We start from the raw sequence: 13,203 nt of genomic DNA, 5'->3' as shown, positions 1-13,203 counted from the left end.
ATAGAATAAAAATAGAGGAAATAAAAATATTGAAAAAATAAATAAAAATATAAGGAAATATATAAAATATATTTCTAACTGTTCAGTTCTTTGTTAGAGGAATTAATTATTGGATGAATGCTGAAACGAAGACACTAAAATGAGAGCGTCAAGAATAAAATGCTCGGAAAGCTCAGGGTGCATTTCTGACTCAAAATAATTCGGATTAAACCAGGAAATATATTAATAATGAAATAATATTTTTAAAAAATAATTAAAAAATATAAGGAAATATATAAAATATATTAAAACAGTTCTTTGTTGGAGGAATTAATTATTGGATGAATGCTGAAACGAAGACACTAAAATGAAATTTACTTTCCACATCTTTGAAGAAAGTCCAATATATCTTAAGAGAACATTGCAGAGGTGAGCCTATTCTTGATGGACAGGATGCGGACGGCGAGAACCGGCGCCGGTGACAGTTGTCGGCGGCAGAAGAAAAGGCAAAGTAAGAGGAAGAGACAAGCTGCCAGTTCCAGCACAGTGCACGCTGTAGCTTCCCATCAACTCGGAGCGGGAATGTATTAATACCTGTTGAAAAGATCCCAAGCGCCTGATGGACTCCCGTAGGAGATGTGAAGAGCCATACCTCCATATCAGCTTCTGGACTAATTTGACAAATGGATGCCTATTAAACAATTTTCCATGATAGGTGAGCTCGGCTGCCACTTTAGATTTAGGAATAAAACATCCCCTCTTTGAAAGTCCTCCACCTCATCTCGACCACATCTTTTGCCATGCTATCTTCTCAATGTCGTGATTGAATTGGAGCGAAAAGCATTGGCGGTCCATCTTCATCAAGACCAGAAGCATTTTTCTTTTTCTGATATGGCTTTTTGAATTGACACACATCTTAGAGTACAGTTCGGCTAAAAGTAAATTTACTCTCGCTGTCGCCTATTCTATTTACATCCTCGGCTTCATTACACAGTCGGCGCATCGTTTGCCCTCGAGGTTATTTTGAATATTAGGAGCGTCTAAATGTATCCGCTATCTCCACTTCAAACATTCCCACGGCGCAACGTAGCGTCAGTTAAGGAGTGCGCATTTTGCAAATATGCTACAAAAAGTGACATTATGCGAAAAGCAAGGATAGAAGTAAATTAATTCTTGGGTAATAAATAGCCAGAGAAATGGTTGTCGGATTTTAGACGACATGCAAGACTACCTGGTGAAGAGTATGTTGAAATAAATGAAATAAAATAAAATGAATATAATAAAAATAATAAATAAACTAACAAAATAGAAATAAAATAAAATAAAATAAAATAAAGAAGAAGCAGCAGTTGCAACAGAATCAGGCTCGCTGCTATAATTCCGAACGATCCATAAAAGTTTGACTGCAGATTTGAAATTTCACATGAGCGTTTCAAATGTTTCAAATCGTTCCCATTGTGGTTCAGTTAAGGTCGCTTGGCGCCCAGCGCGGTAAAATTCCCCGCCGCCTAACCTTTTCTCACATATGACATGAAAAGAAGCAATTATAGATTGGAACAAAACATGAGAGGGAGCCATCAGCACATTGCAATTGCTCCTTGTTTCTCAATAATGGAGGAGATAATCCCATCAAAAGTCAAACATTAGCGAGGTCCTGCTTGAGTTTTTTCCCCTTCTTCAAAATTCCACTTTTATTTTCCTTCTAAACAATACAATATAATAATTGAGAGGGATCAAATCGAAACGGAGATGAAAAATAAATCAAAAGCGACGACTGTCAGGCAAAGATCGCAACCCCCCCCCACCAAAGATCTTCTCCATCTGCCGAGCAGCAGTGCAGAGCAGCCATCTGTGTCGGAATCTGTTTTACCATTTAAAATAAGACTTACACACTCCCCCCCCCAAAAAATTATGTAATCTCCTATCACAGTCATATTATACAACATGCAGTGAAGATGCGCCGTCGAAGAGGGGAGGTCATTTCATTTCATTTTCAACGCTCTACTTGCTGTAATGCTTCAGACAATATTTCATCATTAATATTAGTTTTTGGATTCATCAGTCCATAACTGTGATCCAATCCCATTTTCCATATTAACATTATCTGCAAATCAAGACCTTTGGTGAAAGAAATTGCTTGAATTAATGCTAAAAATAATAAAAAATAATCGCCTCCAGAGAATGAAATGTCACGACTCCCTGGGCACACAACTGTCTTCTGTGTTATTATGAACTGCTTCTCATAAATCGAAAGACTGATTAGGTCGTGGAGACGTTTGAAGGTAGACCACACCGAGTCTAATTAGTCAAGCTCACAGGTGACACCAGACAATGGACTGTCAATAAAATACCTCCGGCGACACGCAAAAAAGCGGGTGGGCTCGGCATTAGTCATCGACAACCAATGGGAGGGGAGCGTTGATAGATGAGTGAATTGGGACAGCGTTACCTTGGTAACAAGAGCCTAGCATGTGAGTACTGCCAAGCTGGAGGCGACAAGTGAATTCCTTTTTACCTCTTTCCCCATAGGTACGGCTTTGCACATGAAGAGATTCACGCGGTGTTGCACCAAGCAAATGCCAAAAATGTTTTAGTCCTCGATTGCTCGTGTGTGACTCACACGCTGTTCGCATTAGAATACAGCCGACCCCATCTTGAATTAAATGTTCTATGTTTCATTAAATGTTGCATTGTTTTGAGACTAGTAAAAACTGTTGAAATATTTTAAAAAGCTAATAAAAACTTCAAGCAATTTCTAATTTTAGTATTGACATGAAGTTGTTGCACGATTTGTCTTTGCGGGCCGCATCGAATAATTCGGTGGGCCGTATCTGACCCCCGGGCCTCGGGTTTGACACCCATGTTTTAGCGTATCGTATCAAAGCGGACGGAATAAAACAGGCGCCAGTGAGCCGATCCCCATCCCGAGATTCAATTACCAGCGTGACATTTCCTTTTAATTGGGTTACCAATGACTCTTTTGAGCGGCAAAGGTCGTTTCCCGGCACAAGTCAAAGTCTTCTTCCATCTTTATATTTCAATAGAGGGCTGATGAGTGACAGACAGGTGGTTCCCAATGGTTAAAAAAAAAATTGTGTGAAGCGGTATATCGTCGTGATTTACAAGGACTTACAATTTACAAGGTCGAATATTTCACACTTGCTGTCCATCCATCGTGAGTTTAACTGTCCTTCCTGGACTGGAGCTGCCATCTTAGGCGCCAATATGCAGTTATGACTTCACCGTGGCGTTGATTTAAATCAGTGCGGCAAACTCAGTCACCTCAGGATTAGCAAATACCGATTGGACCGATCGGTCACTAAATAAAATAATAAAATATTACAATATAAAAAATATATAAAAAATATTTATATATATATATATAATACATATTTATTTATATTATATTATTTTTTAAATGTATTTTTAATATTTTATCCTGTTGGTGTAGGGATGGTTGGTTTTTAAATACATATTAAATATTTTATCCTGTTACTGGATACTACTGACTATCATAAGCGTTCCCCGAGGATGAAATATATACTAATACATCTCAGTTTCCGCTAAAATGAGATCATAATACCTGAGAGGATACAAAGCCTGCCATTTGGGTTTTCCGCATCTAATTGCAAGCGTAAAGAGTTGCCGGCGCAGAATTTTTATTGTTGCATTATATCACAGCTTAATCACGCGTCGGCTATACTCGCTCGTTTTTACGGGCTGTATATGCCGGCTGCTATATGATGGCTTCACCCGGACCTTCCCATCAAGCCGTCGTGTCAAATTATCTAGCAACAACGCATGCAGCGTTTTGATTGGCCCCCCACGAGTCCCCCCTAATGAACGCCGCTCACCATCAGATTAATGGACAATCATGCTTTTATTGCAAATCAACCACGATGGCCAAGCGGCGGCCGCCCGGGGGCTCGAAAACAGCCCGTGTGTAGATCACTTCCATATGTGACGTTTGGAAATTATTCACATGGTTTCGAGTGATAATTCGTTATTCTGGGAACTTTGAAGTCGGTACTGTTTGGTTGCTTATGACTTCACGAGCCGGAATAAACTCTTCATTAGTTTAAGAAGGTGGAAAAGTGATGCCGACTCGGAACAAAGCTCGGCTCTGATCAATTTTCGTCATCCCAAGAGGAAGGCTGGCTCCTTGTCCTTGTGTGATGTCTTGACAACAAACTTCACGGGTTCCTCTGAAGTTTGTGCCGCGCATCCGTCTGCGAAAACACACGTTTGCGAGCCTTAGGGGGGCTAACGTTTGTTTGTGAGCATTTCTAACGAGGCCTGCGAGCGGCAAATAACTCGATTTCGGAGCCTGCGTGTGAAAATGACAAATTTGAAGCTGCTTTGGATCTTCCTTTGGTACTGGCTCCCACGATAAACTCTCGCTCGTGTTTGTAGAACACTGCTTTTTCCAAGCTAAGGGACTTAGTCATTATTTCTCGACTCAGCTACGACTCTGCAGCCTGCCGCAAATCAACACACTGATGTTTGACCTATGACTGCACAGCAAACCATGTTTTATTTTTCATTCCTGAGCTGGCATCATTAAAAAATGTGAGCCAAACGTGTAGAAGAAGACAATCAAGCCCTACAAAGTGCGGCAGAATCCGTTAAGTACGAAAACTATTTTGTTGAGTATTGGGTTTCCTTTAAAAAGTTGCCAAAAATTAAATTAGCTGTTTATTATAACATAACATAACATAACATAACATAACATAACATAACATAACATAACATAACATAACATAGCATAACATAAATATAATATAATATATCTGAATTTCTTGGTACGAATTGAAAAACAGCATTCAAAGCAGACACGTCCAGAAAAATACAACAAAGCCGAAGCCATTTGGAGCTAAATAGAGATTAAAATTATAGTGCATTAGGGTGTACACACGAGTCGGCCTGTTTGGTGCTAAATTACATTAATTATGCATCCACTCGATGTTTTGTAGAAGCTTTAGAAGTGCTCCCCAGAAATTGCTTCTGTGAAACACTCGGCCATTCATGGTTTCCGTCTATTTCAAAGCTCCATTTTTTTTTATAATGTCTGATTGGAAAATTGACATTTTTTTAGAAGATTTTGTAATATTTACTTCTGGTTGCAAACAAAGTCCAACAAGGACCACAAAATGGGTTCAAATTCTGACGGCTGCTGGCAAAACATCTAAATTTGTTTTTTGAATCAACAAATAAAGGCTACAAACAATCCTCGTCTTAGAATATTGATTTCCAACAGACAAATACTTCAGTCCAATTCTTCATTTTGCACTATCACGTAATGTTGTGGCTTTACTTTTCATTAAAAAAACAAAAAACGTACAAACAGTGGGTGAACAAACAAACAAAATCAATATGTTCTCAACCAACAATAATCCTCAGCTTCTATGAGGTCACATTCTTTGCAACTATTGAGGGAAAAAAAACATCTCAAACATGGCAAGATTATCCAAAGATTCTCTGTTGCCTGGCAACAGATATAATATATTGCAGTAGATTGTACACGTTATACCCAAAACATCTCGTCAACAATCAATACAACGTCTGCAAAACATTCCAATAAAGCTTAGAATTATAGGCCTATCTTTATTCGTCGGACTAAATATGATTATAAAATACGCCAAACTCACTTGACTTTGAGATTTTCTATTTCCCTCCTTATATATTTTAACACTGGCGTCCCACAAGGGTCTATTCTCAGCCATCTGATATTCAACCTTTCAAGGCATAACTCTTAATGTCTGATTATCCCTAAAATCTTTTTCTCTTACAAACTAGAAAACTAAAGTTAGAAAATACAAACCGAGCCTTAACTCGAGCTCGAAAAGCTTTAAGTCGGCGTTTTTCACCGGCGACTTCCTTAAATCAGAGGTTGTAAAAATTTGGATAATGAAGTGCTAGCTTAATAAAAATAGTTTACTTGAATCAAATTGTAATTGCTTTTGAAATGAAACTTCATATATAAATATATATTCATGACTGCCTTTTAATTTCAATTTGCAAATTTAATGCCTCCTACTTTATTATAGTCGTGCCAGGCGCTCACGCTACGCCTTGTCTATTAATATTGCAATAGGAATAAATTTTCCAGGCTAGCAAGGCTAAATGTGTTGTTTTACACATTGTGATTGAATTCAGCCTGGCGCTTGATGTGTAATCACACTCATTATTTAAATAATCCTATTGGACCTCTAGATTACAATCATATTCTTGCGTTTAGGCAGATATCAAAGTGAGATTAGGAAAGCTGCAGAGGAGATTAATGTCTGAAACACTCATTACAATCTAAGAATATCATTTATGTCTCCATTGATTGTTGATAGAGATGAAAATGATTTTTCGAGTGAGATAAATAGATTGGAGTCAAGTGTCAGAGTGGCGATGGGATCAGTCAGCCAGGCCTGCTTTGGAATTTGATTGATGTCATGGCAACACACGACATACTCGAAATGTGACAGTCGATTGTTGAGAGCGTTTTGGATTTGGACGTCTTTACTGGAGGACAATCAACGATGAGATGAATCTCGTTTTCACCACGCTTATAAATATTTCCTCCGTGATCAAATTAGGTTTGAGGACATGTGTGAGTATGACATGCTTCCTGAGCAACATTTAATCATGTCGAAATTTAAATAAAAAGATCAGCTTTGACCTTGTCCTCAGAGAGCGAGTCCCTGCTCACACGCCACGACTATTTTTACATTACTTTCAATTATGGTGTGAATGAGGCAGAGAGCCTTGAGGAGGGGAGACTCACTTTTGCCACTGGGGTAGATTACCACTTTTTTTTTTTTTTATGTAGCAGACTCACCAGATGGTCCTCCTTCATCCTACTGTGAACAAACGCTTGCTTTTAAAATAAAATACGCTTAAATTCGGGAAAAAAAAAAAAAAAAAATCACTTTAATTTTATCTGAACTCGGGGAAAAACAACATCGTTTTTAATTATGTGATAGATATTTGTCCATACTGTTGGACGTTAGTAAAATTAGATAAATTATAAAAAAATGATTAAAAATAGATAAATTGACTCTAATAAAATAAAATAAATTGAAATAAATTAAAATAAAAAGTTGGCTCAAGTGGACTCGGTTCCTTTTTGAGTATTTCTGAAGAGCAAAAGGGTCATCGCAATAAAAAAGTTTTGTCAGGTCGCTTGAGTACTAAATTAAAAGTATCATGCATGCATAAAGACTCCCGAAATGCTGTCTTGTTATGCTCCAAATTCTTGCTTTAGTATGACAGTATCCTAATTAATAACCACCCTGAGGGGGTTGCAGTCGTGGACCGGCCGCTCGTGGTGATTGACAGCTAGATTAATATTGTCAGACCCGAGAGAGATGTCACATTCCACTCGGAGCCATTGTTACCCGTTTCAAGGACAATTTCTCCACCTTGACACCGGCGCCTCCTCCTTCGTCTGGAGGGTCGCAATCATTCAACCCGACGTGTCATCACACAAGTGAAGGAAACCGAGCCCATGGGAGACGCTGCTCTTTGGACAAGAACCAATGACACCTTGCTTTGCTGAACATATGGCTTTAGAAGAAGAAGAAAAAAAAAGGAGCAAAAAGCCAAATCACTCCACAACAGCAGATCAGGCTTTTCCAAAAGATGTGATCACAGATGATTAAAAAAATAATCGGGACTAATCACGGTTGCTTGCATAATAAATAAATCTCAGTGCTGCACCTCTATTTTGATATTTTAATACAAAATATTTTTCATAGTCTTTTGCCTGCTGCACATATTAATCAGGGTGGGACAAATGTTTGAAAGATTTCAAAATCACCATGCTGGTATTGTTCGTTGTCTCAATACTGTACTATAGAAACGAAAAGAAAAAAAAAAACACCTGCAGCGCTTTTAACAAGAGGCCCTTGGCTGATCATCGCGGAGGACAAACAGAAATCACTGATGAATGTGCTTCTTCTCGTCTTCGGGGCATCCTCTGTGTTTTCACTTGTTCCCACTCACTTTTCAAGGACGTCAAATCAATCAAGTCAAAGAAAAGGCTTTTACACACACTTTTAACTCTCCTGGCGGCGATTTCATTTCGTTTGCCTCTACCTTGTAGTTTATTTTTCTCGTTCTACTCCTCGGGCCAGTTTGACTCCCCCCCTCCTCCGCCCGCTATGTTTGGAATATAACTCAAGATACCTTGATGTCGTTAAACAAGACACGCTGACAGTTTATCTTTCAAAATCGTGTTTGTCATTTGGGATGTAGATTTATTTCCTTCACTCTTTTCCTCAAGTGAATTTATTCCTTCCTGTTACTTTATCACATTGTAAGAATTTCATTAACCCCGTCCGTCCGTCACTCAATGACATTTGTGTTGATAAAAATCACCTTGGTTGAGGGCGCCTGCCTCACTAGCTGTCAATCTAGTTTGTTTACAAATGAAACTCGGCGCTTTTTTAACGCCGCGTCTTTAAATACGACACTCAAACCGGAAAGCTCCCGCTGATTGATTCCGATCTGACTTTCGGCAGTCACATCAAATCAATCACTGCAACAGCTGAAAAAAATGGAAGGCTTGCATAGACTCGATTATCGTTTTTATAAACTGCAAGATAAAATTATACTTTTTAATGAATTGCACAACTATAACCTCTTCCTGTGGAGACATCATGTGTTTAAATGCAAACACGGCCAAGGACGGACCCACTTTGATAAATTTGGATGCTTTTGCGTTGCCCGGACGACTGCATTGAAATTGTCTTTGCCGCATAGGTTGACTGCCAAAATCCTGCAAGTGCGTTGCCAAGTCCTACTGTGGTTGTCCTCCATTTCTTTTCCCGGACTCGGTTAAACTCACAGTTTAGCTTATTGTTGACAGCGAGTGTTTTTTTATATATTTTTTTAAAGAAGGCTTGCAGTGATAATGGAGTTAGTGCGCCGAGGTACACAAGTGCTCGAGGCGGCTTCATCAAACCGGAGAATACATTTACATTACACTGAGCTCTCCACAGTGCATTAACCAATTTAGCGTTGCTACCCGCTAACTCAAAACTAGATCAGTCACAGCGAGCAACTGGAGCACGCTTCTGCAAAAGTGAATAAAAATCAAGTTAAGGAAGCTCAGTCTGAGCTCGGCTACATTCTGATAGTTATTTGGCAATCCAAAGTTATTCCCTTCCGGGAAACTATGTTCTTTTCATGGTTCATGTGCTCTTGTCTTGTTTGGAGTTGAAAATGTGATTTGCTGTGCTAGCCTTTAACACTTGCATTTTCCCCTCTGCAGAATTGACGATTATTCTTGCTGTTTTGACATGCTAAAAAAAAGGGTTGGGTTCAAACATAATACTAAGTCTGTGACCCGAAACCACTGAAACTGGTCTGTGTTGGAAAAATGAGACACTTTGCATTGAGTTAGAAATATGGCAGACTGTTGGCAGTAACCAATGTCACGTAATCTCGCCCTGAAGGACAGCCATCACAGATCAATTTATTTTTCCTCGACGCTATTCATACAGCAACGGTGGCCTGGCGCCCGGGGATGAAACATATCAGAGCTGCAATCTAATGTTCGCACAAACAGATTGAGACGGGAGACGCGGGAGAGGTGACAAACAAGTGCACGGAAAACAACACCGGGAACTGATTATGAGGTGAAAAGGAGGAAAAATATTTCATTTTCAATATCTAAAGCTTGTCTTTTGAATAATATCGTCATTTGAATATAAATACAATTTTAATATTTAAGTATATATAAAATTATATAGATATAATTAATTTAAAAAAATAAAAAATAATTAAAATTAAATAAGCAGTAATTAAAAGCGAATTAATTCTTTCAAACACTGTGCAAAAAGCCACAAAAAAATTATATATATATATATATATACTATTAATTAAAATAATTAATTGATTAAAATTAAATAAGCAGTAATTAAAAGCGAATGTATTTAACATGCTTTCAAACACTGCGCAAAAAGCCGCTACTTTTGTTTCACAATAATATTCTCATTTGAATATGAATAAAAATTCCAATTAAACATTCAATTGACATTTGACTGGCAGATTTTAAGTGCAAGCAGTAATTAAAATCAAATGACTCCAACATGCTTTCAAACACTGTGCAAAAGCTGCAACTTGTGTTTTCTAATTGCTGTGCACACATGGGACGGGCCGGCTTTGTTTACTGTCCCGCAAGCCACAGATCAATTACCCCCCCCCCTCCCATCTTCATCACCCATCTACTTTTTGATAATTGCGTTGCAGCAGACAGTGAGGCTGCACTTCAACTTGTGCCAACTCGTAGACACTCTGGACAGAGCTCAAAGCAAACACCCTGAGAGCGGCAAAAAAAAAAAAAATGCTGGCGGCATCCTTTTAGAAAGGCCTAATATGATCGGGAGCTTGGGATTTAAAAAAAAAAGGATCAATACTATCAAAAATGAAGAATGGTCTGGCAGAAAAGCTTTGAAAGTGTCAGATTCAATAAACGATGGTGCGAGGCTAATTAGCCAAGTGTCGTGGCGGAGGAACGCTATTACGTGACCTTGGCGCTGAAAGCAACTGTCACATTTGCAGTCAATCTCGTTAAGATGCTCACGGTTGCCATGTCAACCCATCCATACAATATACTCGTTACTTTCCATTTATTTATTAATCTCCATTCTACGTTATGCCAAAGCAACAAAGAGCTTACACGGCAAGCTTCGACATGTAAGGATAAACCAATAAACGATTTTACGAAGCCGCTTGTCAGTCATTTGGCGCGAGTCTCGTAAAACGATTCAAAATAATCAAACTCATAAGCGTCACGCAAATGTTAACGTGAATTACGAGGTACGACACTGTCTGCCGCCGCTGTGAGTTTATTACGAGCAGCTTTCCAAAGATTCTGTGATTAATGCCTTCTGAAAAAGTCTGGCCAAAACCTGAATTGTGTCAAAACTATTTTGTCAAAACTCCCCTCTGGACTAAAAATGAAATTGTCCATCCGTCATAGCTGACATAGTTTTTCTGAAGAAAAAAAAAAAATAGGTCAATTATGTTCAGTTGTCCTCATTAGAAGAGTCGTACTAACCCTTCAATATGCTAATAAAGTTTTTGAAAATATTTTATACTATATATTTATGAAAATAATAAAAATAATAAAAATAAACATCTCTTGCTCAACTGGCATGCTTTTTTTTTTCTTTTTTTGGATGAGGCACCACAGCGCTCTTTGCGGGGGGGCTTCTCGCCCTCCTGCTGGTGTCAGCAGCTCGGACACCAGGCCAAGCACGTCGGCGAAGACCCGTGAAAGCAAATGTGAAAACGTGGGAAGGAGCCCCGCTGCTGCCGCTAGACTGCCGCTGCTGGTGGTGGTGTGGCCACCTGACACAGTGTGGCGAGGCGTTATGTAACCTCGCTAGCGAGGAGAATGACGATCCGTCCACCCACTCGGGTGGATGGAGTGTGTATTTGTGTGTAGCTGCAGCACTTCATAAGTTCTCCGCTGCGATCACGTCCAACAAACGACCTCAAGCTTTCGTGTAACACACTGGGAGATTTGGCACTATGAACGAATTGCCTTATATTTCAAATCTCTCCATTCTGTTGATGCAACAATCACGAGAAACTCGAATTTCTCTCGAAAGGAATCCCACATGAGGTAGTCCATCGATATTGCACCCTTTCGCTTTTAACTTACTCATTTTCTACTCACGGGGGAGATGGAGCGAGGGGAAACGGAATAATGGAGAAACTAATGTATATTTCAGCTGGAGAAGTGAATGTGATGGAGATGCATGATGACGATGACTCATGCGTGTAATGAACGACTCCGGTGTACAAGGCTTCATGTTGAGATGCAGCGTCAGACTGGCACCCGAGCTGTTTAATTTCGCATTCTTCCCTCAGGCGTGTCAGGAGATTGTTTTCATCTGCCCAAACATAGGAATTTATATGCTAGCTCGAGAGCTTCTGTCGTCTCATTAAATGGACACGGAGCAAAGCTAAGCGGATTTTCATTCGTATGGTGCAAACAAGTCGGTACGAGTGGGACGGGCGCGACCTTCGATATCCTTTTTATTCTGATCAACTGTAGCAGTTATCATTTGAGTTACTATTTTTAAGATAGCAGAACAAGATAAATCAAAGCCAGGACATGTGTCCCCAGATGATGCGGAGACCAGACATCCTGGTTAACCTACATTATGCATTTATGGACAACAGGGGGATTTGTGGAGTGTCTGGAATATGAAAAACATTATTCATGGAGCTGAACTCAACAAGGCGCAAATTCATCTGTTTACGTTCCGACTGCGGCGATGTCATCCGAGGAAGCCGGTGCGACTTGTGCACAGACGCATGTTTGGTTTGATGATAACTGCTCTTGCGTGATTCCGGTGTTTCGCGAACACGACTTGGGCCTTATTTCATATTCATGAGCGACAAAACAGAAGTGAGCACTGTGGTTGGCAGATGACACTCGTGCGACTGTAAACGCTTGTCCCGCTGACAGAAGCAAGCATGGGGGCTGGATTTTCAAACCGAGACCTGATGCAAAAACTAAGAGATGGCTTTGGTGTCAAACCCGAGGCCCGGGGGCCAGATACGGCCTAACCCTAACCCTAACCCTGCCACACAAATGAGTATGTACATTTGATTAACACAAAGTAAAATTTAAAATAGCCACATTGCGTATGACTCAAGTCAAGTTTCTGTTCATAAGAACCATAACAGTTCCATCATGAAGTGCATTGCCTGCTCAGATACAAAAATAAGGAAAGGGAACTCGGTCCCATTTGACATGACAAACAAGACCGAGAGGCCGTGTTTGTGTGCGCCGCGTTGTATTGTCCCGGGGTGCACCACTTATTTCTGTGAGTGCGCTCATTTGTATCATGGTGACTCGCAGTGTGACACAGCAAGCAGCAGAGATTGCCCTCTTTTGCACTTGTGCTACTTCTCTCTTGTTCTTGCTCAAATAAGAAACGACAAGTTCCTGCCGACAGGTGGAATATGTCCTCCAAATGCTAGCGATGGGTAAATGAAGCTTCAAATTTGCTTCATGAACCAGGGGTCAAAAATACAACTGGTTCATGAAGCAAATTTTGTTTTAGCGTGCCATCACCTACTTTAGCCAAACCTGGCCAAAGTATTTCCACAAACTGTTAACTAGTTTTCATTTGGTGTGTGCGTATACGAGCTAGCTAAAGTCACGCGGCACGTCTTGAGTGGCTCCCCGCAATGCCGCTTGTTACGCTG

General features: G+C 39.8%; 1 long non-coding RNA gene across 2 annotated transcripts in view; it reads right to left on the bottom strand.

Moving 5' to 3' along the window:
- LOC148379136 (uncharacterized) overlaps window positions 1-13,203 on the bottom strand; it is an 86,185-nt gene that overhangs the window by 7,506 nt on the left and 65,476 nt on the right. Inside the window, exon 4 of one of the 2 annotated variants that reach the window (XR_015855336.1) lies at window positions 3,906-4,208. The exons of the other annotated variant lie outside the window; for it this stretch is intronic. This is a non-coding gene — a long non-coding RNA (uncharacterized LOC148379136). Of the gene's footprint in view, window positions 1-3,905; window positions 4,209-13,203 lie in introns of those variants that run through there. 2 annotated transcript variants of the gene reach the window in all.

This window comes from Syngnathus floridae, chromosome 22, assembly GCF_059516105.1.
Source record: "Syngnathus floridae isolate MCC-2025c chromosome 22, RoL_Sflo_1.0, whole genome shotgun sequence".
Lineage (NCBI taxonomy): Eukaryota > Metazoa > Chordata > Actinopteri > Syngnathiformes > Syngnathidae > Syngnathus > Syngnathus floridae.
Note: the sequence above shows the minus strand (reverse complement) of the source record. Positions and strands in the feature narration are given on the sequence as shown.